Below are 27225 nucleotides of genomic sequence, written 5' to 3' on the forward strand. Positions count from 1 at the left end.
AGAAGTTACAAACATAAATATTTTCAATATCATTTAATTTAACTTTTATTTCAATTATTTTTTTAACAATTTTTACATTTTTTTTATTCATTTTAGATAAATCTATTATTGAAAATTTTATTAATAATAATGAAATACTAAACTTTTCATTTTTAAAAACAATTAGTCCAGAAAACTCAATTTCATTAAATAAAATATATAATTTTCCTACAAATTTAATTACTTTACTTTTAATTAATTATTTATTTTTAACTTTATTAGTAGTTGTAAAAATTACAAAAAAAAATTATGGACCTTTACGACCAATAATTTAATTAATGTCTAAATCATTACGAAAAACTCACCCTTTATTAAAAATAGCTAATAATGCCTTAGTTGATCTTCCTGCCCCTTTAAATATTTCTGCATGATGAAATTTTGGATCTTTATTAGGATTATGTTTAATTATTCAAATTTTAACTGGATTATTTTTAGCAATACATTATACAGCAGACATTGAAACAGCATTCAATAGAGTAAATCACATTTATCGAGATGTAAATAATGGATGATTTTTACGAATTTGTCATGCTAATGGAGCTTCTTTTTTTTTTGCTTGTTTATTCATCCATATTGGACGAGGTATTTATTATAACTCTTATTTATTTATCCCTACATGAATAATAGGAGTAATCATTCTATTTATAGTTATAGCAACAGGATTTTTAGGATATGTTTTACCTTGAGGACAAATATCATTCTGAGGAGCAACAGTAATTACAAATTTATTATCAGCAATTCCTTATTTAGGAACAGATCTTGTTCAATGGATTTGAGGAGATTTGCAGTTGATAATGCTACTTTAACTCGATTTTTACTTTTCATTTTATTTTACCTTTATTATTTTAGCATTAACTATAATTCATTTATTATTTTACATCAAACAGGGTCAAATAATCCTTTAGGATTAAATAGTAATATTGATAAAATTCCCTTTCATCCTTATTTTATTTATAAGGATATTGTAGGATTTATTATTTTTATATGAATTTTAATTGGATTCATTTGAAAATTTAATTATTTACTAATAGATCCAGAAAACTTTATCCCTGCTAATCCTTTAGTTACCCCAGTTCATATTCAACCTGAATGATATTTTTTATTTGCTTATGCTATTTTACGATCAATTCCTAATAAATTAGGAGGAGTAATTGCTTTAGTATTATCAATTGCAATTTTAATAATTTTACCTTTTACCCATATTAGTAAATTTCAAGGATTTCAATATCCTTTAAATCAAATTTTATTTTGAAATATAGTAATTATTGCTCTTTTATTAACTTGAATTGAGCTCGCTCCAGTTGAAGATCCTTACGTTTTAACAGGACAAATTTTAACTATTTTATATTTTCTTATTTTATTATTAATCCATTAATTTCAAAATATTGAGATAAATTATTAAATTAATTAATAAGCTTTTATAGTATATGTCTTGAAATCATAAGAAAGAAGTAAAATCTTCTATTAATTTTTAAATATATACTAAAAATTATTCATTAAAATATTAAAGATATAAAAAAAATTTTTAACCCAATAAAAAAAAATAAATAATTTAAAGAAATAGGTAAAAATCTCTTTCAAGCTAAATATATTAATTTATCATAACGAAATCGAGGTAAAGTTCCTCGTACTCAAATAAATAAAAAAGAAATAAAAGTTAATTTTAAAAAAAAAAAAAATCTATAAATATCTCTCCCCAAAAAAATTACTCTAAATAATATACTTATTATGCAGCTAATAGTGGCCTAATATATTGACCCCAGAGCACAGACAAAAGGTTAACACATAAATTGGCAATTTCGTTCTATTACAAATTCACAACACTGCGCATCGCCTGAATATAAACATTTCTTTTGAAGTACTGATTTATGTAATAATCTGTGTTCTAAATAGAGAATCATTTATTCAAATGGTGAATAAAGATTTGCTTATCCTTTCCACCTAAAACATTTTGTACAAAAGTAAGCTAATGGAAAGCAAGAAGACAAAAGCCAATTAAACAATAAATCGTCTGTTGTCTTGTGTTCATTTCTGCTAAAATTATAATCCCTTTCTTGTCGCAAAAAAACATAAATCCGACAAGCAACATACCTCTATCCATGATCTGGATATATTACGTCGCAGAAATAACATGAACATTTTATATTCTTTTAATTAGTTTCGTTCGACAGTATAAAATATACAAGGTTTATATACAAACTTTTCGGATCCAAAAATGAATCGATTAAGGAAAAAATCTTGCAAATCGGTCAACTCGTTCGCCAGCTAAATCATCAGGAAGTAAATCTCAACTCATTTTTATTATGTAGAGACAATGTTGTAATAAATGGAATAAATCAAAACTCCTTACCATCTTCTAGTTTAATCTTCTAGGTTTCCATCGGTATGCAAATATCACCATTTTGTGCAATTTGATAAAATATATAAACCAAAAACAAAAGGGTGCCGACAACCGACCACCTTCTCCTAATATTATTTTAAAAAAAGTTATGGACGTTTTTTTATAATTGCAATTTTTTAAAATGCCAATATATTTTTTTCCTTAGATTTTTTCATTGTTTGGAAATTTGAAATTGGAAATTTTGCATTTTTTAAGTAAATTCTATATTTGTTTATCGCTCAAGTCTCTATCTATCGATTTTTTATGGAAAATTTCCATGGAATGTTTAATTTGCTGCCCCCTCAATTACGACATCTAACATAACAATTTTGAGAAATGTCTCTCCCCCGTGGAAACTTGATGTAGCTGAGAGCTTGAGAAGATCAAGGAAATTGTAGCCTCTGGCTCTAAGAGGAGAACGGTTCGGCACTCCATCCCATAGGTCCTATTGCAATCCCATCAAAAACAAAGGAATAAAAAAAATTGGTTTGTTTCTTATTTTTGTGATTTTTTCCCCAGTGAGCGAGTACGCTTTTTAGCAAAAAGAAGCGACGAGATTGGTGCTATATTTCTATGTTATGCGATGAGATGAATATATGTTCAGTGAGATGGAAAATGGAACAGTAACTGTTCCCCTATTTAGCGTATTTTATGCAGTTGAAGTTTTTGAAAAACTTTCAAGGTGTTTGTTTTACTAAAGTATTTTAATATAACTCGCAATTGATTAAACGTTCTGTTGCGGTTGTCATTTACTGTACAGCATTTGGAATTCGTTCGTAATCTTGATCTTTTATACTAAAACCCATAGAAATGTTGGGTTTTATACACATTGAATGCCAATGTTCGAAAAATTAGTTATGATTTGATTAAAAACGGCATGAATTCAAAAATTATATCATATTTTTTTTTCTACCAAATTCATGAATTGACAGCAAAAAGGACTTTTCAACTATACATTTATGCATTGGGTAATCTAATACCTCTAATACAGAAAACCCAACTTACTTCACCGAGTAGTGATACTGCCTTTTTCGCTTTTAGCAAAGACACCAACCTTATATGGTGATAATATGGTTCGATGTACCATTTTCTTTATAACTTTTAAATGTAACGGCCGATCAAATTCAATAGTGATCATCTAGGCTTTGCCCTCTGTCGAATGAAACTTGTTGCGAGAAAGTCGGTTGATGATTACTAAAAAATTGTCTAATGTTTGTTTAGCTTTTCGGCACACACATACACACACACATACATACGCACGGACAGACAGACATTTGCTCAGCTCGTCAAGCTGAGTCGATTAGTACATAACACTATGGGTCTCTGAGGTTTCTATAAAAACAGTTCGTTTTGTTGTACGAGAAAAACAGAAAGTTAAATAAAAGACAGGCCAGGTTCTAAAAAAAACGTGAAACCGTTGAAAAAAATCCACAATCATAGCGAGACACCAATTTTAAGGGGAAGCCTAAGCTAAACATTTTCAAGTTGATACAGTCCTTCCTTCCAATGCAACGGCAACGAAAAAATAGATTATAAATTGGAGTGAACCGAAAAGCAACGAAATTCACAAGCGAAGAATTGTTGGGACAGGACTGGAACCGCGTGTCTGTTCGATACACCCAACAACATTCCCAAGCTCAGCAGTAAGGCTGCTACAGAATAGTGGGAACGGGCACCGATGGCGGTGGGTGGATGCGCACCGCGAGATGCGCTTGTTTCGCACTTTCGCTCTCTATAGTTCGTTGAAAGTTAGTGGGAAGTTTTTTTTTTTGATTTTGGGGTAAATTTCTGACTATTGTTGCCGGTAAGGTATCAAAAGCGGATTTATTCTTAGCTTCATTTTCGCAAGCATCATTGACCAGGGGAAGCAACAAGATCCTGCCGCACAAATCTGGGTGGAAAATTTTTCCTTCGGCGACCACCAGGCGGCAGCAGTTGTACAGTGGAAAGCGACGATGTGACGCTGCCATGAGGCACCTACTACGAAGCGTCATAGAGCTGCTGCCGGGACATGCTGATTTATTCAAACGGTGTCCATTCAGTCGGTTACATCGCTTGGCGCGCTCCGGTTTCGAATCTTGGGTCGGTCCTAAGATTGCACGCGAGTGCGGTTTTCTTCTGCATTTTCGGGTGAGAACGATTACGATAAATCCAACAAGTGGTCATCGGTCCAACAGAATCCGCGACGGCACGCGAACGGATCATTGGGAAGGGAGATTGTGGAATATGTTTTCTGACGTCACCGTACGGCGCGCGTATTTCGCGTCCTCAGCCTCGCGTGTGCACGCTGTTACGTGTTTATGAGTCCGGGGCTTTTTGCCAGTTATCGTGAAATATAAACAACACCAAGTCGTTGGCCATTCAGCATTTGTGTAGTCTGCGGATTCGGACCGGGCAAGCAAACCGAAAATGCTAAATGTGGGTGAAAATGTGATTCGAATCTGCAAGTAGCGTGCCCGTGGAATTAACGATGCACGCCCGTAGCAATTTAGTAACAGTCACTCAATCGGCCTGTCAATGGATCAGTAGGTGAAACTCGATATGGGTCGTTAATCGATTGTGCTTGGCGAGAATTGGCTGACTAATGGAGTGATTTGGAATTTCTGTTAGGTAAATATGCTTTCGGAAAATGACTCGCACCTTTCTGTGATGACGTTCCGAGACGTTTAGGACCTGTTGAATGGCTTCCAGCGCAGTGTAAGAGATGAAGTGATGCTTCTGATGGTTTCATCTAGATTGTTCTTATTCCCTTGGCGTGTGTGGTTCCTGTTGGCTAAATGGTCTTGACCTAAAATTTGGAGGTGATTGAAGTAATCAGTTCGAATGCAGTGAAAAATTTCGACGTATCGATAGCATTCAGCTCCACGTTTCTGGATATCGATTGAATGCTTTGGAACGAAGTGGAAACATGGAAAATAGGAAAACTGTTTCGGTACACTAACTCAACGCTCACACATTAATTCCATTGAAAATTATTAGAAACCATATGAGCTCGTTTCATATTTGATTTCAATTTTTATTGCAAGTGGCTATGCATGTTAGAAGAAAGGAGCAATAAAACTTGTGTGTGTTCGTATATTTTTTTTATTCAGGAGAACTGTTCTCATTTACATTTCGGTCATCGCGAAAATCTTTTTCTTTCTGCACCAATTTCATCGCTCCTATTTTATAACATTCGTGCCTACTGCTAAAAAAATCACAAAAATTAGAAACAAAAAAAATATTTTCAATTAATTGTATTTTTTTGTGGAATGGACAACGGACCTATGATTTGAAGTCCTGGAACAGTAACCCTATTTGTTTCAAAATGGGAGAAGAAAATCGCAATAATAAGTGAAAGTTAGGTGTTTCTCGTTCTACCGGAAAACAGGTAAGGAAACAGGTTCATGCACTCAAAAACAAATACACAAATAAATAGTTCACAAGAGCAGACGGGTGCGGGTCTGGGAAATTGATACAATATCAAGTACGGGTTGGGAACTGGTTTGAGAGATAAAATACTATTTGTATTCGGTTTTGTTAATTTTGGAGGTTGTTCATTGTTTGAATTTTCCGGGCAAAATTAGGTTCAGGCCCAACTCGGGTTGAAATAATTTAATTATTTCGTGTTTCGGTACGGGTTTACGAATGTCAAATTTTTCGAGTATGTGTAGGGTTCGTGTTTGATAAGATTTTTCAATCCGGGTGCGTGTTTTGTCCGGGCTTGAAAGGAGTTTATAAACCGAGTTCGGGTTTGCAAAATGTAAAACCCGACCAAAGGAATACGAACCGCGTAAAAAACGCGATAATGCCAAAAATCGCGCAAAAACGACTTCATCGAAAATCGTTTTTTTACGGGTTTTTCAAATTTTCCGACCACTCACCAAAGTTCATGTAAGGTTTTCAGTCCGGCCAGATGGTGAACCTCAGAAGTTTGTGTCCTGGGAGGATCCCAAGTAACATTTTGAGTTTTATGATGTACTACAAGAGTATTTATATCCTACAACAATAAAATCCTAGTCAAGGCATTTGCTCCTTCATCGCTTACACCAAAACCTCTTGAAGAGTAGTATCTGCCTAGTTGGCCCACCCTTGAAATGGTTTTGAAGGGTAAATGCAAGACGTATTTCAAGACCGGAATGTGACAAAACCTGAATACGAACTCGACACCAAAAACCTTTTGAAATCCATTTTTACACTATTATAAAAGAAAGTTGATCTTATTTAAAACCTTTTCTAAGTCACTTGATCTTGATGCCTGCAAAGTTCTCCAGATCTAGCTTTATGCAAACATTCGCATGAAATAATAAATTTCGTTCAGTCTCAACAAAATAAAATAAAGTTTATTGTATATGGATCCAAAAACTCCATAATCACATATTGAAATAAAATATTTTAAATTATTGATAAAAATAATGAAAGCAGAATTAGTCTATGGTGCATCAATTTCAGTTGCCAAATGAGATTTACTGTGTCATATGATGCGAAACCACGATATAATTGATGCGCTCTCAGTAAACCCCGTTCTAACAATTATTTTTCGATAAACAAATTTATGTTAAATTTGCATATTTCTGCAATTTTTTAATTATTTGTTTATTTTATTGTTTGTAGCTGATTCTTTTATAATATATCATAAAATATCATAAATATAATGCAGTATTAATAGACATTTTGATTGAAATTCTCTACCTATGTGAAGTGGAAAAAATATGGCGATGGCATCCGAGTTAATTTTTCAAGATTTATTTGTTCAAATTGGTTTGCTTCAATGAAATCAACTATAAAATCATAATATTCAGATGTGGCATTTATGAAGGCTTGTCTGAGTGTTACAAATGCTGATTGGTCATTTTTCAACATATATGATGACCAGAACTAGAGTAAATTTGACAGTTTAAGTTTCTAAAAAAAAAAAACAAAGCGGCGCATGGAAGGAAGTTATGGATAAAGACTTAGGAATTGATAGTTTAATACACGTAAGTAAAGAATAAAGTATGTACTCCACTAAGTTGTGACGGCACTTTATCGGCCGGAAGTAAAAATGCGCATTTTCGTGCCTAGAGATGTCGTAAAATCCTGATTAATCGATTAGTTACTAATCGATTACTCTTGATTCTAGTCGATTATTGAATCGATTAATCATTGTATAGTAATCGATTCAAAATTAATCGATTATCACAACGATGAATCGATTAATCGAAATAATCAATTAATTTTCGACATCCTTATGATGTCGTAAAATTCTGATTAATCGATCAGTAACTAATCGATTACTCACGATTCATCTCGATTATTGAATCGATTAATCGTTGGGTAATAATCGATTCAAAATTAATCGATTATCACAACGATTAATCGATTAATCGAAGTAATCGATTAATTTGCGACATCTCTATTCGTGCCACCTTTAACGAAGAGGTGAAACATGACTGGAGCGGGTCTACGCACCGTGTTATTTCCTCTGTCTTTGGTTCTTTCCAATTTATCACCTCGCGATTTCGGAAAGGAAAATTTCGATGTCAAGATGATTGCTAAAGCTGAAAATATGTCAGCATGCATTTTGAGTGTAAGCAAACAGTATGGTAATATTGCAAACAGTGTTGGGAAATGTACATTAAAACACTTTGATTATGCGAATGTTTATCTTTTTTCAGTCAAATTTCTTGCACCAAACAAGCTGAAACAGTTTGCCAAAAAATGTACGCGACATCGTGACATTTATTTTACCGATGAAGCAAACTGTTTGCTTGCTGCTACGTTAGAGTCGTGCCGGCGCGCGGTCAATATTTGCGTGAAATTTTTTGTTTCGGCTCGTGCGCAGCGCAAACAGCACAGAATCGAGTTCAATTATATGTGGCGCAAAGCCTAGAAGGAGTGCTATCCGTAGGTACTGATTTATTCGTTCTTGTCTCTAAATCAAGCAAGTAGTAATGAAATGAATATTTCCCACCAAAAACGGTTATACGCTGTGAAATTATTGTACCAAAAAACATTAATTGTGGGGAGAGAAAATGGTAAAAGCATGTGCTGACTGTCGTCTGCTTGGCGTGGCTGCTGCTGTGGCTGCCGTGGTTTTGTTTTTATTTTTTTTGCATAGAAGAAGGAATGGTAAAAAGAAATGTCAACCATTCCCGTCCCTGATTGCAAAGCTATTTATTTTGCAGTAATGAATGTTTAGGCTCTTACTACTCGTCGTCACTTTTCAGTGGTGTTTTTGTTTTTTTTTCAGAGATGCGTTTGTATTTTCTAAGGGGCAAGCCAGAGTAAACGCGACGTGCGATGCGACGCGACGCGACGGTGCAATTTGACAGCCTGTTGATATTGATTGTTATTCTTTTACGTGAGTCGCGTCGCGTCGCATCGCTCGTCGCGTTTACTCTGGCTTGCCCCTAAGACTCCTTATGTAGCAACCACAAATGCTAATTGATCTCAAATAATGCCGAAAGTAACTTTTAAAGTAACAAACCGACTTAAAGAATCATTTCGTCATGACAAATAAACCAAACATCAAAGAGTTTTAATGTTATTTTTCAAATAAGTTTAATCAAGGCATGGAATGCCCTAATAAATTCATATTTAAAACTTTATAGTTTTTGGAATTTATAACCTGCTTCAAAGGGTTTTGACAACCACTAGATGATGCGACATAATTCATGTGAGTTAAATACTTTTTCTAAGCCGAATAGCATGCTTATTGTCACAATAAAACCACAATAAATTACATCGAATGCCAAAGAGCAGTATGAATGTTACTTGGGATGTGTTCAGGATCATCCTCAAGAAATTGTTTTGCATTCGTTGGAGTTTTGGAAGATGAGTTTTATCGCAGCCCAAACCGGCATGTCGTATTCGATCACGGGGAGGATGATTGGCTTATAGTTTGTAGGGAAGAATGATCCAAAATGCACCCCTGGGGCAAAATAGTCACTCATATAATTTGTTGTAGTACATTTATGAACAAATATTACCATTACAATTCATAATTAGTTATCCATCATTGAGCTCCATTGGAAAAAATTAAGCAAAATCCCATCATATACACTCAAATTTAATGATTTGCTATTCTTCCACCCCTTCCGCAAGATTTTAGTTTAATCTATTAAGAAAAAACAAACAACCATGCGTTCACCATCATTTTACATGCGTTTGAGTCATTTTAGACCACCATTAGGGCGTTTTGCACCGGCCCAACAAACAATATTATTTTGAATAAGAGATCATTGTGAAATGTAGCTGGTTTTGTAAATTTTGCACCTATGCGTTGAAATGGTTGGGTATTTTTGTTTATATGGGCGAAAACATCGAAAAAGCTTAAGGGGTGCATTTTGGACCGTTCTCCCCTACACCAGGCCAACATGCCTTACATTGCGTCGGAAACCAAACGTGTCATCGTGTTGTTGGTGATTTGATATATGCCAAAATCACTCTTCCCCAGGTCCCACTATTTTGGCCTGGATGATTTTTATCAAGCGATTGCATCGTGTCTAGGCGCCACACACTGGGGCAGCCCTGGTTCAAACATGGAAAAAACCTCTCAGTCATTGAAATAATGAAATTGACCATAGGTATCTTCAGCAAAGTTTCAATATACATCAATGCCGACATTTTGGTCAATATTCATCATTTTTAGCGATAATCGCATAAAAGTCCCAAACGCCAATTTGGCCAAACAGCGTTTTTAAAGTGTGATTTCTTCAGAGAAGTTGCTTATCACTTAATTTATATGAACCTCGCTAAAAATTTCAAATTTCCAGAGCCTACTGTGATGATTTATTTGCTTATTTCGAAAAGAAAGACCAAAAATGAAATTTGGTCAGTAATTGTACTTTTTCAACACTTTTACTATTGGATATTATTCAAAATCATAGATATTGGTAAAATACACGACTCGTGGCGGTGATCCAGTTAGAAAACATGATTTTTGGCGATTAATCGTGAAAAAAAAGGCAAATTTATGGTAATTTTCACATAATATGCCGATTATGCGATGGGGCAGAGACGGGCAGCTGTTTTAATCGGCAATGGACAGAAAAATTCATGCCCTTCCATACAAACACTTTCTCAAACACATGATATTCGATGATTTTTTTTCAAAATTAATTTTACTGAATGCCAGTACTGATGCTATAAAAATATCTCCTAATGATTTTCGATTAGTTAGGAGGGTAAATAATTGAACAACATGGTACGATGTTTTAAATTAAAATTCGCATCGCATTTGTGAAAAATATATTTAAGAACTGATGAAATAATATTATTGCCCCTATGGAACTTAAAGTTTGTAAGACATATTCGTATCGACTTAGAATAAAATAGAAAAAATATAATATGGACTTTTTATTTAGTTTTTTTTTTTCATACTAAACAATTGAATACCAGTACATATGTACTATTTTTACTTTGCATTCTGATATTTACAAAAAGTGTAATATATCTGCGTTTTTTCTTTTGTTTGTATATTTTTATATTTTACTGTTACACTTCTTTATAAAATATAAGAAAACTCGCAGATACATAGGACACTTTTGCAAATATCACATTGTTTACTAAAAGTGAATATGAAAATACTGGTATTGATTGATATAAAAAGCTCATGAACAAAAAGTAATCAATAATATGTTATCAAATCTAATCTTTATCTATTTTATTCTGGGTGTATACAAATATTTTTAAATAAAATAATATCTCCCAAAAGGGCAATAACAATATTTCATTAGTTCTTATATTTTTTTAACAAGTGCGATGCGAATTCAAATTAAATTCATCGTACCATGTTGTTCAATTATTTACCCTCCTAACTAAACAAAAATCATTAGGACGTATTTTTTATAGCATCAGTACTGGCATTCAGTAAAATTAATTTTGAAAAAAATCATCGAATATCATGTCTTTGAGAAAGTGTTTGTATGGAAGGGCATGAATTTTTCTGTCCATTGCCGATTAAAACAGCTGCCCGTCTCTGCCCCATCGCATAATCGGCATATGTGAAAAATACCATAAATTTGCCTTTTTTCCACGATTAATCGCCAAAAATATTTTTTTCTAACTGGATCAACGCCACGAATCGCGTATTTTATCAATATCTATGATTTTGAATAGTATCCAATAGTAAAAGTGTCGAAAAAGTACAATTACTAATCAAATTTAATTTTTTGGTCTTTCTTTTCCAAATAAGCAAATAAATCATCACAGTAGGCTCTGGAAATTTGAAATTTTTAGCAAGGTTCATCGAAATTGACTGATAAGCCACTTTTCTGAAGGAATCACACTTTAAAAACGCTGTTTGGCCAAATTGGCGCTTGGGACTTTTATGCGATTATCGCTAAAAATGATGAATATTGACCAAAATGTCGGCATTGATGTATATTGAAACTTCGCTGAAGATACCTATGGTCAATTTCATCATTTCAATGACTGAGAGGTTTATTCCATGTTTGAACCAGGGCTGCCCCAGTGTGCGCCAGCAGCCCAGTAACAAATAAAATCTTTGGTGAGTGTATAAATGGTTAGGGTGTTGCTTACATGACGAGTTGTTGGTACATGTGGCTCCCGACCCATCGAAAATGCCTGTTCGATGGAGCGCAGCTGCAAGCCGATGTCCTCCGAAGTTTCGAGAGGCGCCTCGTAGTTGATATTGAAGAGCATGAGAATCCGCATTAGACTGGGGCGCAGTTGATTGGAAAAACGCACACTTTATCCAATCAAGTGAAATCAAGGTTTTCCTGAATTGTTTTGGATCCCAACTATGCAATACATGGACTCGGTTGATTGCGTCCCCACTTTCCGCATCGCGTTTTGAATTTATATGGAGATTAGTATGGGAAAACGTTAATTTTTGCATTTTTGCTCAGCTGGCGAAACGTGACTAAATACGTTAGCATTACATATAGTCTGAAGGATGCCGAACTACTTCGCTAAAGAAGGTACGTTGCTGGAATGTCTACAAAAAATTATATAACGCTTCGAAGATTAATTGCTCAAACCATATGCATGAAATCAATATATCTGCCAGCACTACCTTATATATATATTTTTGTGGACGTTCTAGCGATGACCTTCTTCAGCAAAGCTTTTCAGTATCATTTAGGTTATACTTTATCGCAATGTTCCACTTGGTTTACGATTAACTGAAACCTCTAGCTTAGCTTAGCGTAGCTTAGACTGACAGTGCATATCAAAGGTTGCTACTCCGTGATTGATCAGAACTGGTGCAAATTGCACTTCAAAGTGCACGTTTCAGCAGCTCTCAAAAGTTGATCAATAATGGCGCCGACCAAGTCCTCACAGCCAGTTGGGAAAGGAAGAGAATGTTAGTGTGTAGTTATTGTTGCTACTAGAGACCGCGAATACCTCTGCATCTCCACAATTACCACGGGAAGGAAGTTGTGTTAGCTTGGTAGGGTAATCAGAAACATAAATCGAGATTCACCATGGAATGTGATGTGACGCACGCGATGGTATATGAGCAAATCAAACCACCTTCCTTTTCCAAGTGGATATATTTCAGCTTCCACACTGATATTCTTCCCTCCCCCTTCGTACGGGAGTTTGGCAGAAGGAAGGTCGTGCGATATGTGCCATCACAAATATTGCCCTCTGCTCGCTTTCAAACCTACTTCTATAAAAACATTCTTCATGTCTGCCGTATCCTAGTGGAACTATCAATTCTATACTTTCGCCTCTAATTCTATCATTAACATGTAAGTTTGGAAGATGATATTGGCATTTCCATATCAAGGTTAAGGATGTTTTCCTCAATACAAGTCATATTATATGTTGTTCACCTACCTGGATACCTGGTTGGCTACAGCGTCGATACACCTATGCCTGGCATATTGTAGAGCTTCATAATCGTCGGTCTTGGGCAGTTTCCCCAAACGTCCCCAGGTCCGATTCCACCGCGTGCGTGGTCTTCCACGAAGTCGCCGGCCCTTATCTGGTTCTCTGTTGAATATTGTTTTCGCTATTCTTTCTAACGTTATTCGCATTAAGTGACCAGCTCACTGAAGTCTGCCGTAATTTATACGATTCACAATATTTTCTTCTTTGTATACTTGATACAGCTCATGATTCATGCGTCTGCGCCACACACCATTTTCTAGTTTCCCTCCGAGTATTGTACGCAGCACTTTTCGCTCGAAAACCCCGAAAGCTCTCCGGTCCGCCTCTTTTAATGTCCATGCTTCATGTCCATAAAGGACCACTGGTAGAATCAGAGTTTTGTATAGAGCAAATTTCGTTTCCGTCTGCATGTTGCGGGACCTAAGCTGGTTACGTAATCCGTAAAAGGCCCTATTCGCAGCAGCAATACGTCTTTTCACTTCACGGGAAACGTCATTGTCACAAGCGTTCCAAGGTAAACAAATTCTTCAACAACTTCAAACACATCCCCATCAAGCACTACCTCTGCACCAACACCACTAGGTCTTCCTCTATCTCTACCTGCCACCATGTACTTTGTCTTGGTAGAGTTAATGGTTAAGCCTATCCTCGTCGTCTCCCTCTTCAGTGGGACAAAAGCCTCCACTACTGCTCTGCGATCGATTCCAATAAGGTCGATGTCGTCCGCAAAGCCCAGGAGCATGTGCGATCGTGTGATGATAGTGCCGTTCTTCTGCACGCCAGATCTCCTAATAGCGCCTTCGAGTGCAATGTTGAACAATAAATTCGAAAGTGCATCACCCTGCTTCAATCCGTCTAAGGTCACAAACGAGGTTGACACTTCGTCTGCAATCCGAATGCTTGATTTCGAGCCATCCAGCGTTGCACGTATCAGTCTAATCAGTTTCGCCGGAAAACCATGTTCGATCATTATCTGCCACAGCTCATTTCTCTTCACTGAATCGTACGCTGCTTTGAAATCAATGAACAGATTGTGAGTCTGCAAGTTTTACTCCCGGAATTTATCAAGGATCATTCGCAGGCTAAACATCTGTTCTCCATCCCCCCATATTTTCTGGATAATGTGGTGGATTGATTGATGCAGCTGCTTACTTCCGTGTTTGAGAAGCTCGACCGGGATCTCGTCCTTCCCAGCAGTTTTACTGTTTTCAGCTCGTTTAGATCCCTCTAAACCTCATCCAGCGTTGGTGGTTCCACAGCTTGACCGTCTCCGACTATGTCCATCCTGATCCTTAATACACCTTCATTTCCACCGTTCAACAAATCTTCAAAGTGCTCCTTCCACCTGGCTGCCACGATAGTCTTGCCTGTCAGCAAATTCCCCTCTCGGTCATTGCACATGGCGGGCACTTGCGCAGTAATATGCCGCGTGCCATTGACAGTTGCGTAAAACCTCCGCATATCGTTTCTATCCATGTTCTCCTGTTCTTCAGCTATCACACTCTCTTCGTGTTGCCTTTTTTCTGCGGTGGATTCGTAAAATAATAGAATAAAACCTGCAGAGGCCACTATTTCCCTTACGCCAAGAATAATAGATGATTTTTAAAAGACTCAAAGCATCATAAGAACATTCTTCGATCCCAGAAACTCCTGTATACAAATTTAAACACCGATCGGTTCAATGGTTCCCGAGTCTATAAGGTTCGGATAGGCTAACAAAAACTCATTTTCATGTTTATAAATTTTCGACATTCCGATGGATTTTTTTTTGTTATATCTATGGGGCGCATTTGTTTCAGACACGTCTAATTTTATTGCCCCGCACTTAACACGCAATTAATTTTGATTAATTGGCCCATCACCAGCGGTGTGGTGATTTATCGTATCTCTCGTTCGATAGACTGTGGTGACACTCTGTTTATGTCACAGCCGCTTGCTACTGTTTGGTAGTTGTTCGTGATTATTCAAATGTTTGGGGTGTGCTATTTTTTTCCGAATAGGAGAGTTTTTTTTCAATTGGATTTATTGCTTTTCATTATCCACTTATTTTTCTCAGCGGAAATCAATCACTAAATTAGGCTAGAAGCTTGTGTAATATTTTTGTGTTCAAAGTAATTAAATACAGCTCATCGCCAGAAATACTTTTTATGGAACATGGTGCATCGGTCACCCACATTCGGACACCAACACCATTGCTCTAATGTTCAATAATCGCATTATCGTTCCGATAATTCACTTCACAAAGCGTGAATTGTTTATTCGTGACATGTGGATCCAACTTGCAGTGTGTCCACCGAATGCTATACTTTGATTGCCCTTTTACATCCAAGACCGATGTCAAATCAAGTCTCAATTATTCGAGAAGCGGTGCGTGTAGCATTAATTATGAGTTGGTGGTGGAATATACGCTTGCAGTGAATTTCAATCAATCACCGAATGCACATCACGCGTATTTAGTACATAGCGTCTGTATATATGATGCAGGGTGAGTTGAGTACCCACTTTGCGTTGCAGGATACATACGTCGTGTTCATGCAAAATGCACGCAATTCACAAACGTCATTGAGATTTGGTTGGAATCCTTTATCTTCAAATAATGGGTCGTGGATAATTTATTCAACTTTTGACATCAAGACATATTCAATATAAAATTAATATAGACTTCTTTGCTAGCATCAAACATTTTAAATTAAATAAAATTATTTTTCTTTCAACTGGAACTTTGACGTTTTGAAGCTTATAACTCCTTGATCACTAATTCAGTTATTAATCCTTATGGCTAGCATTCTGCACCTGATAATCATAATTAATCAGGGTTTATTAAAGGAATAGGAATGGGCGACAAAGACCAGCTCATTTTATTCTTGTTGCAACAAAACAAATTAGGTTATAGCGAATCACTTTTTTTTGCCTTTCTCGTATAGTAAGTAAAAGCTATTTGTTTGCTCCCAAAACAAACTGTTTATAGGAGGCTCAGAAACCCATAGTATTATATACCAATCGACTCAGCTCGACGAATCGAAGTGATGTCTGTGTGTATGTGTGTGTGTGTGGCGTAATGCAAACGTATATGCTAAAAAATTCGCTACGTGGACATCGGCCCTTAATCCGGTCTTACAAGTGCCCTTTTCCACTTTAAGGGCTGTATTTTTCACAAGCATATATAGCTTCATGGTTTCTTGAGTATACAGTGCGAATATTGTCTTCGTTTGAAGACTACGGGACTTGAGCTTGTTACGATGTCCGTAATAAGCCCTATTTGCAGCTGCAATATGCGTTTTCACCACACAGGTATCATCATTATCGCACATCACTAATGTTCCAAAATACACAAATTCTTCTTCGAGAGTACATCACCCTGCTTCAATCCATCTAAGGTAATACGCCCAACGTTACATGAATCAGCCGTATCAGTTTCGCCGAAAAGTCATGTTTTAGCTTAAAATGATATAATTCATCCCGTTTCACTGATTCGAAAGCGCTTTGAAACTAAAAAACAGATTATGGGTCTGCAAGTTTTACTCCCGGAATTTATTAAGGATTTGTCTCAAGGTAAACTTTTAAATTCAATTAATTGATCCGTCGTTGATCAGCCCTCACGAAAACTGGCCCAGTATTTGCGGACGAAGGACTTTTTAAGCGGTAAAACAGAATAAAGGACATAACTTCGTAAACTTCGAATTGAAGAGGGTTATTTATTCCTCGGTAATTGGCGCGCTCCAGTATGCGCCCTTTCTTAAAGAGCGGGCAAATGAGGCCGGCCTACCAATTCGGCAGTCAATTCCTCGTTTTCTCATATTTTCGACATAATATGGTGCAGGACTTTATAAAACTGCTTATCGCTATGTTTGAGAAGATCAACTGGGAGCTAGTCCTTCCCCGCAGCCTCGTTGGTTTTCAGCTCTTTAATTATAATTAACCTTATCTAGTGTAGGCGACTCAACAGCTTATCCATCGTCGCTAATGTTCATTCTGTTCACCAATGCACCTTCACTTCCACTGCTCAACAATGTCTCAAAGTGTAACCAAGAACAAGTGATCACAATGACTGCCACCTTCGGCACACCTGATGGGGAACACATATTGCACTTTGAGGTCCTTCTCTTCCAGCTCTGCTCAGTGAGGAACTTTATTTATAATTTAAAAATCACTTTAATAAAGAAATAAGAAAAAAATTTCAGCTCTGTTTCGATTTGCACGATCGGGTACGACGGTCGAACGGTGGTAGGTCATTTGGCATAATGGCCGTTTGGTATAATGGTCGTTTGACATAATTGCATAATTGCGAAATCACCAATTTCGGAGCTAATGTCGAATATATTCTATTCATTATTATTATTGTCGTTTTTACATCAAAGGAGAGATGTTGTATATTATAGCTCCAACTCACTATCCCGAATGACATTACCCCGAAGACCACTACCCCGAATATGACAGTACCCTGAAATTCACAACCCCGAATAGGACGCTTCTCCGAAATCCATTACCCCGAAAGGCCACTACATCGAAAACATTTTGAATCTGTAGTATTCCATTATTATATTTTGTTTAACACCAACAGATATAGAGGGCTACTTAGAGAAATGCATTAAGGATTTTATTCAACCAACAGTTTTGGTTTTTCGTCTAATTAACTGACTTAAACTGTCATTCTACCTCATCATAGCCTATGAAAATAAGCGTGAGAGCCTGTCACCTCCCCCTTGAGGGGGGGGGGGGGCGCATGAGACGGAGACAAAATGGTAGAGAGGAGATGCGAGGACATTGGCTTCCTTACAACAGGAACCAATCATTCCAAAATTCCAGGTTCTTACAACTGGGAACCTATCAAAGTCTTCAATCGAGTTCATTCATGGCATAATCAAAGCATAAATTTTACATCATTCATTAGTAGCGGTTTATTACTTACGGTTAGGGTGTGAACTTAAACCTAGATGTAATGGGCGTCAGTGTGTTGGGTAGGAGTATCCCTCGGCGACCGCAGAGAAGGGGGTTTTGTCCAGACAACCCAGGGCGCATGATCGGGTGTTCCATCACCGACCCGTCATTCCTTGCTCGGAAGCACCAACCACTGCGCCAAAATGATGGCATTCTCCACCACCGCTTTTAGGTCTAAACGTAAGGCCTGAATATACGAGACATATGAAGAGCACATCAGTCACCGCTCCGAAGCACTCTTTAAGGATATGTTGCAGAAATTATTCCACTCTACTCCATGATAACATGCATCCGCATGCGGTGATTCAGGAGGATCATCACTGTATAATATAATATTTTAATTATTTCCACTAAAATTGTGTCACACATCGGCACCTTATCGTAAATCTGCTGCTTCACATCCACTTGTTCTTCACTGGCACAATTTAACTATCGTCCAATCAGTAATTTTGCCTGTCAGGCTTATTTTAACAAATCTTTCCCGTCTTGGGTCTAGCCTGCTTTGCGATTGACTGGCAACTGATGGGTTATCGTCGAATAATTTAGGTATGCTTCTGGACTTGCTCTAATCTCTCGTGTTTATATCAGCCGAACGAAAACCAGAAATATCAGAGACAGAGATAGAGTGGTGAGATCTGCGATCATCAAATTGCTGACGTTCATCTCCAGATAGATAGATCGTTCCACTAAATGCATTTAGATGACCGTTGATGCTGTGGGCAAGCTAGTGTACTTCAATTTCATACGGAGACTATGAGCTGCAAAATTGCTCTCGCGACACAGTGACGGTCATGAGTAAGGTTACAAGCCTTCATTCAATAGAAAGATTTTCCCGGTATAAGGCAGACAGATAAGATTATGCATTCTTTGAAAGGATGCGTTTGCCCGATATAAGGCTGATAGAGGTAATTATGCCTAACGCGTTTGCCCGATATGCGACGAACAGAGATGATGCCTTCTTTAAGTCAACGCGACTTCCTAAAAACAAACATTATCTCCCTCTCTCTATCACACACACCCTTACTCAGGGCTGCGAAATGGTGAGTTGACATCTGGGTCGGAGCGACCTACACAGCTCTGGTCCTCACAAGTTCCAATCTCACGCTTCCACGGGTCTTCCGATGACAATCGACCGCCAGTTAAGGGTTTTGTACTTAGCTGGTAGTGCAGCCTGGGCACTGTTGTCCTTCTGACATCAGCTAGAGTGAGGGGGTGCGACCAAAGGGACCATCGTCCCTAACCCCTAATCCCAAGGCGTTAAGCGACCTGTGCCGAGGGGATGCATGGCCAGGGGGTGAAATAATGAGCTAGGCCTTTAACGGAGCCTGTGGGGTACCTGGGCACCCTCCACAGTAATTGTCCTCTACCGCGTCATGCTGGGCTCTGGCGTGGTGGACCTCTTTTCCTGAGCAACTCGTGGGACCAAAATGGAAAACCAAGTCAATTCTTCAATTAGTGGTAGTAGTGTAGGCGACTGCCTCTTCGCAAGAGGTGGGATGTTCAGGTCTCCGCCTTGGAGGCCAGAGGCAATAGTCAGCAGCTCAGTGCGCAGCTCCAGCGTGGGTCACTTAACCTTCATCTCGGCTAAAAAAATGCCGGTAGAGGTTATTGACGGCCCATGGCTTGTGAAGGAGATGAACCGCAAACGCGATGGGCTTTCGGCCTTCGAGGTGGCGACGGAACAGCTGGACGCCATCATCGACTTTGCGTCATCGAAGCATAATATCAGTAAGGACCTCAAGAGGAGCTTGCTGAAACTTCGAAAGTCGATGTTGGACGCCAAGCTGGAGAGGGCGGTCGAGACGGCCAAGTGCGAATCCGTGGAGTCGAGGTCTACCCAGACTGAGGCCCAAGGATTCGCGGACTCGGGCAAGGTCGAATCGACCGAGGGCGTGCCAGCGAAGACGGTGGTGCCAAAGTCTACCCAGACTGAGGCTCAAGTATTCGCGGGCACGTCGGGGGTGACTGCTTTAACGGAGCAGACACAAAAACGGGGGAGACAGTCTCCAGGGGATGAGCTCCCTGGGGGCCGCTCCAAAACGCGGAGGGTTACTACCCCGAACAAGGGTAGTGAGGCTGGGATGCTGAACCCCGGCCATTTACCTCCCAAACCGGGGGAGGAAGGACCTGGAAAGATCCGTCCACCCAGGAAAGACGGTGGTATGGGGTTACGGCAGGCTGAGAGCTCTCAGCCTCCCCTGACCAGGGAAATATAGGCGGATGACGCCTCCTGCACCCTGGTCAAGAACAAGAGGAAACTGAAGACGTCAAGGGCCGAAACGAAGGCCCAGGCGAATGAGGGTAGCAGGAAGTCTAGGGTAGGCGCCAATCGCTCCAGGGGCGATGCGCTAGTCATCAAAACGGACGAGACTAAGTACTCGGACATCTTGAAGGCGATGAGGAGTGACGTTAAGCTCGGTGAACTTGGCGCCGACGTACATCGAATAAGACGTTACCGGACGGGCAAGATGATCCTCTAGCTGAACCAGGGCGTCTCTCAAAAGGGAGCCGCCTACAAGAAGTCTGCGGAGGAATTCCTAAGCGAGACGGTTAAGGTGAGGGCACTCACGACGGAGGTGAATTTAAGGGTAAAAGACCTGGACGAGATGACCGAAGTCGAAGAGCTCGTCACGACACTTCGGTGAAAGTGTGAAGTGGAGACGCCCACCGCAGCCGTTCGGCTACGGAAAGGTCCGGCAGGGACGCAGGTAGCATTGGTTCGGCTATCTGCAGCGCACGCCTTTAAGGTAGTCAAGTTAGGGAGCGTTAAGGTGGGATGGTCGGTGTGCCCTATGGGCATATACGAGCAACCCGAAGTTTGCTAAAGTGCCTGGAACCGGGGCACAAGCAATGGGAAAGGCCCTGACAGAAGCAATCTCTGCCGACGATGCGGATTGGAGGGACATAAGGCACAATGCTACACGAACCCTCCCAATTGTTTGATTTGTTCCAGCAAAGCTGTGAACAGCAAGCACCCCACGGGGGGTTCGAAGTGCCCGGGTCATACCGGTGGTCATGCTCTGTGGTCGAACTCGATCCTTTTATCGAACAAGTGGCCGCGCGAAGAACAACATGGTATCGTCGCTTTCGCGGCGTCGGTCAACCGGGCGGGTTCCGAGCCCGAGGACGGAAAGGGGTCCTCGTCAAGGCTGGGGCAGGCGTAGGCACCGCGCCGGCAAGTCCCTCTATGTGCTGGCGAATAGGCCCTATCGCAGAAAGGTCAATTTGGGGTGCACGGGGCATCATCATTCTTGATACCAGCCGTCCAGAAGGAAACAGACGCGAAGTCGACCCTTCCCACCTTCCGAGGATATAGGGCGTGGTAAGGCCACCTGGAAAGCCAGCAACGTGTTGGCACGATACCATGGTGTTCTTCTAAAAAGCGAATCACGATGTTCGGTGCTGCAAGGACACGCAGCTATCCTCGAGGGTGCGTTGTGCACTGGCCCCCTTTGAAGCATTACTTTCTGGTTGTACCGAAGGGACTATGGGCTTGGCGGCAATGGAAACGGTTTAGCGGGTCGGGGATGTAGTCCTGCCTCCCTCGGTGATCCCTAACCCCGCACTTCCTGGTCAACCCAGGATGTCTGTTGAGCAGATTCCCCCTCCATTGCTTAGGAAGAAAAAAAAATACACTCACTTTTACTCACTCTCACTAACTCATTAACTCTTACTCACTTACTCTTACTCGCTCACTCTTACTCACCCACTCAACCACTCGTCGATTCCAAAACCACGCTTCATCCATAATCCGTTGCTTTTACCACAGCGATCAAGAAACAACTTCAACCTTGTTGCCCTTGTAGCCATGCTGACGTTGCCTCCGGCTCTCTGCATTGTGTGCATGAGAACGTGCTGCATAATCTCCCCTACCCTTCAGGACTCAGGGTGTGGGGTGTGGAACGGAATTTTACGGAGTTAGAATACTTAGTCCTATACTGCATTGCAATAGTACAAGGCGAAGGACAAACTGTTGTTCTTCATTCATATGAATTCTAAATAAGCTCTCTTTTTTCTATTACTCGAGGTGGCCGAAAACCTGCTGGGGACTCCAGTAGCCTTGCGAGCCAAGGCGTAGGATTGCCAATCCGGAGATGGCGAGTTCGATTCTAGGTCCGGTCTAGGATGTTTTCGGGTTGGAAACATTCTCGACTCCCTGGGCATATTGTATCCATTGTACTTGCCACACAAGATACATACTCATGCAATGGCGGGCATAGAAAAGCTTTCAATTAATAACTGAGGAAATGCCAAACGGACACTAAGTTAAAAAGCAGGCCAGAAGGAATGTAGAGCCATAGAAGAAGAAGAAGAAGAAGGCTCAAAGCCTCGCAAATAAAGAAAATAATAGTAATAAACTTTTACTGAGTTTTTTTGCATTGATGTGATGTATAAGCTTGAAATAATGACTAGGTAATTCTGGCTTGTGTATTTGGTCGTTTTTTGTCACGGAAAGGTATGATTCCTTCTTTCAATGGATGCATTTGTCTGGAATTTGCTCAATTTAAGGCAAGTGTTTGGGAGCTGGTCCTTACCTTCCTTCCGACGTAGACTGCATTTAGGTTGGTTGGTGGTGATTCGCGGTAGTTGAGGTGGACTTGGGAGGCCTTATTATTCCTTTGGATGTTTCGGTGTGTTTTCTCCGGTATTCTCCTCAAGGTATCCTTAACATTCACAATTTATTTATAGTCCATTACACATTACATTTGCAACTCAAACTACACTTTATTGCACGACATTACATTTATTCTTATTAACTAAACATATATTCTAGGTCAAGTTTCCATAACATTTGGTTCCAGACTCTGTCTGATCCTATCGGCGACGTATCCAACTTAATACTAATATGGTGGACTTCGTGTCGTGATAGCTACAATCGCCTTCGTCCTTCTTACGAAGGAATGCACATTTTTTGCATTGCACCAACCCAGCTCATTTGCAACGAGGGGTGCATCGTGCACAGATGGACGGGTTTGGCTAGTTCCGCTATGAACTGTTCTCGGGGTATTAGTATCAGTGGTCGCTTGGCACTTTTTCCACTGCTTGATAGAATCCACAATTATCTGATCTTATAATTCCTTCTCTCTTGCGTTTACCGGCTTGCCATCTATGCCACCTACGGGTAGCGTGCTTGTTTAAGGGCATGGTAACGTAGCTCTGGGTTCTTCAGCAGGTTACGTTCCCGACATACATCACTGCTTCTTGCAGTGCACTCTTTCCTCTGTCTATCTGTTGGAAGACCGATAGTTATTACGAGGCTTGTCCACACTTCCGCATACTACCCATCCGAACACATACTCAGTTAGAATCGGGAGATCTTCACCAAGCGGTATTTCTTCCCCGGTTTTGAAGTATTCGAAAAAGTACTTGATTCCTAACGCGAGATCGACTGCCTCGGATCTAAAAAAAAGGTTGGGTCCGCCAACCTCACGCCGGTGGGGAACTCCCATCCCGTCATGTCCAAGTTAGTAGTTGGCAGATTTGCTGTCACCTTTAGCAGCAATAGCAATTCCATTCTTCGCGAAAAGCTGGTGATCTGCGATTTGATCGTTGTTGTAACCTTTTCCTTCACCTTGAAATTGGCTTGTCCGATTCCATACACTTCGATATTTGACCGTTGACGTTGGACCTTTTACTGCTGGGATAAACGATCAGTCATAAAATTGCATTCGGATTAGAGTTTCCATTTCCCGGCCATTTTCGTTGTCCCGGGATTCGGGATGAACTTGTACGTATATCCCGGGAAATCCCGGGATCCCGGGATTTTTTGATTTTTCCTCAGAAAACTTATTTTTTGATTTAATTTTGATTTGTTCAGGGGTAAAGTTCATATTTTAGAAAGGCCAGAAAATACAGATTTCAAAAGTTAATTGTTCAACTCAATTATTATCGGAGTTTGATAATTTAACGTAAGTTAACTCGATAATTTAACGATAATGGAATTAATAGATTACGCGATTCAAGTTGGTATACGATTTTGACAGAAGCTGAGAATTGGACAAATTGATTGTAGCCTATTGACCAGAGTTGATTTTGATCGAAGCGATACACCAAAAAAAAATAGGCAGAACATCGGGGTCGGACCACTTGTACTTGCGCATGTGTTGGAAAGTTTGTTGTTCGAACGTCGATTGGAAGGACGTGAATTGGATCAAGAATTGTTTTGGAGGCAAGAAGCTCAGGAAGATTGACTCAATGTTGGGCGGCACGAGGAGATTAGCAAGGCGAATATCAGCAAGTGTACACAACCTCGCTGTAAACGGGAGATGGGTAGGAAGCAGGTGCCAAATAAATATAGCTGATTTTGTTCTGTAGATACTTGTAGTTTAATTAAAAGAGAGCTGTAGCTGCTGGAGAAAGTATCAGTCAGTAGTCCTCCATTGAGTGGTATAGGGGAATCTAATATTTTTTGTGAAGGTGTTCTATTAATCTCCGATATTTTCATGTCTGTTCCTCTCTTAATAATTTAATAAAAAGATGATATCGATTGTGCATCACAAAGAACCATGGCTCTGTATACATGCCTGAGCCTACCAAATAAATGAATTTGGAAAAAATCATATCTGATGGGAGGTATAAAAATATAATATAAATTAATATAGGGGAATGACGGCTTTGGCAGGTTTTGTTCTATTATTGGCAGGGGTTTTTTTTATGTCTGACTATGCTCAAATTTGGGGCCCTCCTTAGCCGTGCGGTAAGACGCGCGGCTACAAAGCAAGATCATGCTGAGGGTGGCTGGATGGTAGGGAAGCCAAAACTTTAACCCTTCGTTGCAGGAATTCGGTCAGGTCTTTTATAGTGTCCTGCTCCTTGGTCGACGATAAATCTTCCCAACTGCCCCGTGTCGCTGGGTCTAAACGAGCGCACAAGATTTCCAGAACCAGCAGATCTTTATAATCAGCGGGCTGAACTAGCTGGTCCAATGTCTGCGTAGTTCATTCGAATGGCTCCAGTAGGGGCTGCAAATCGGCCGCTGACTCCTTAGTCAGCTTTGGGAGTTTAAAGAGTCCCTGAACCTGGTAACGCTTCAGCTGATTACTGTCGTTGTAGCGCTTCATCAAAGTGTCCCATGCAATTTGGTAATTCTTCTTCGTTGGCATTACATCCCCACACTGGGACAGAGCCGCCTCGCAGCTTAGTGTTCATTAAGCACTTCCACAGTTATTAACTGCGAGGTTTCTAAGCCAAGTTACCATTTTCGCATTCGTATATCATGAGGCTAACACGATGATACTTTTATGCCCAGGGAAGTCGAGACAATTTCCAATCCGAAAATTGCCTAGACCGGTACCGGGAATCGAACCCAGCCACCCTCAGCATGGTCTTGCTTTGTAGCCGCGCATCTTACCGCACGGCTAAGGAAGGCCCTGGTAATTAGGTCTTGTTATTATCAACGAATCGACAAGGGCTTTGGCCTCGCCTGCCAAGCACCCTTTGAGGTAGTAAAACTTTTCTACTTCCGGTAGGTCCACCTTCCTGTGTATTAGTGACATATAGAGTTCACGGAAACTCAACCAATCAACAATATTGCCATCGAAGGTCTGCAACATGATTCGTGGCAATCGTACATGCTCCCCAGTTGATTGATGCGACGCATCCAAACCCCGGGTTGATTGGTTAAGCACTGCTGGTTCCTCAAACTCTTTGACTTTATCCAACAGCGAGGACGTCAAGTCATAATACTTGCTGCGGAACGCCAATCGCTGCTTGAAACAGTCGTCCTCTTCTTCGTCGTAGTCATCGTGGGTCTCAATTTCCAGGATCACCTCGTTTACCTTCACCCATAACTCGTCTAGTTTCTCCAGCCGAACCGTCACCTGACTAGCACTTGTCACTGCGCTTAATTTATCCACAAACCCATAAATGTTCTGGAACATGTTATGGAGCGACCGAAAGATTGTCTTCAGGGTTTTCATAGCTGGAGTCTTCTTGGAGGAGGATGTCGTCGGAGGCATCTTCACAGGTTGCACTTTGACAGGGGTATCGAACACAAGAATATTTTTGTGTACTATTCTGCAGAATCCTTGCCTCAGCTAGACATGCACTGTAGAGCAATTCTTATAATTACCTGAGAAAACAGGATTTCCACCCTCTCTACAGCTACGTTTTCCGCAGATCCAAATCGGTTGGTAGTTCGTTATGCTTGTCGAAAAAAGCCTCAAATCGTCCACACACAGCGCAAGAAAAGGGAGATAATAATGTAATTTCAGTTGTGGTTTGTAAATTCAATAATCTCCTTGTTTTACTGATGTGAAATAATGTTTATTTTTTTAACATACAAATTGTTAGAATTCAAGAGAATATTCTTTAAAATTCTTTTTTTTTTTTATAACGAGTTTCCCCTGGATTTTGTACTGAGTCGGATTTTTAACTGAATTTTCACGTGGAATTTGTCCAAATTTCTTTTTAAAGAATACCCTGTTGGGAATCAAAATTTACCGTGAAATACTTGAAAAAACATCCAGAGAATTTTCTGAAGGAACTTCCGGTAAAATTTCTAGATCAACTTCCGGATAAATTCCTGATGGAGCTTCTTATCACTTACACTAATGACTTCTAGATGGAGCTTCTAGTTCCTTCTGGAAGACTCTTAAAGGAATTTCCCGAGGAATTCCTGTTGCGACATCCAAAGGATTTACTGAAGAAACTTCCGGAAAAAGTTCAGAAGGAGCTTCCGGAAGAATTCTTGGAGGAACTTAAGAAGGAATTCCTGTAGAAACTTCAGGATGAATTCCGGAGGTTTTTTTTTCTGGAGGAATACCTGAAGGATTTTCCTGATGAATTTCTGAAGGATATTCCTGAGGAATTACTGAAGCAATTTCCGGTGGAATTCCTGAAGAAACTTATGGAGAAATTATTGGAGAAGAACTAGTTCTGGATGAATTTTGGAGCCTGAAGTATTGCTGCAGAAATTTCCGAAATAAATCCTGGAGGAAATACCAGATAAATATCATAGTATACTTCCGGAGGCATTCTTGGGGAGTCATTCGGCATCTTTTTTAAAGGATCTTCCAGAGGAAGAACTTCCGGAGGGATCCCTT

At 39.7% G+C, this 27225-nt stretch overlaps 1 protein-coding gene and 1 pseudogene across 1 annotated transcript in view; both read left to right on the forward strand.

The window, feature by feature from the left end:
* LOC134205579 (E3 ubiquitin-protein ligase HECW2) overlaps positions 1 to 27225 on the forward strand; it is a 224362-nt gene that overhangs the window by 35864 nt on the left and 161273 nt on the right. The gene's annotated exons all lie outside the window — the stretch shown is intronic.
* LOC134205577 (cytochrome b-like) lies at positions 12 to 1255 on the forward strand (annotated as a pseudogene).

Source organism: Armigeres subalbatus, chromosome 1 (genome assembly GCF_024139115.2).
Source record: "Armigeres subalbatus isolate Guangzhou_Male chromosome 1, GZ_Asu_2, whole genome shotgun sequence".
NCBI classification, from domain to species: Eukaryota; Metazoa; Arthropoda; class Insecta; order Diptera; family Culicidae; genus Armigeres; species Armigeres subalbatus.